Source organism: Penaeus monodon, chromosome 19 (genome assembly GCF_015228065.2).
Source record: "Penaeus monodon isolate SGIC_2016 chromosome 19, NSTDA_Pmon_1, whole genome shotgun sequence".
NCBI lineage: Eukaryota > Metazoa > Arthropoda > Malacostraca > Decapoda > Penaeidae > Penaeus > Penaeus monodon.
The window spans coordinates 31714724-31714967 of record NC_051404.1 but is presented as its reverse complement, the minus strand read 5'-3'; positions in this window follow the sequence as shown (position 1 = coordinate 31714967).

Sequence of the window (244 nt, the reverse complement as noted above, 5' to 3'; positions counted from 1 at the left end):
ACAAGCAATTTAGTGTAATTTGCATTTTGGGAATTAAATCTACAAATATGTATTTTTTTCTTTGTCTTTATCTCAACTAGGTAGGGTATTTGTAGATTAGATTTATAACTTCTCAGCTTTGTTGACGAAGAAGTCAACGTCTTTGCACTCATATCTTTTGTGGTTGTTGATGCAAGTGGGAAATGCTTATTGCTAGTCTTCTTATGGTTGTTACTCCCATTATAACTGCCGCTGTTAGTAAATG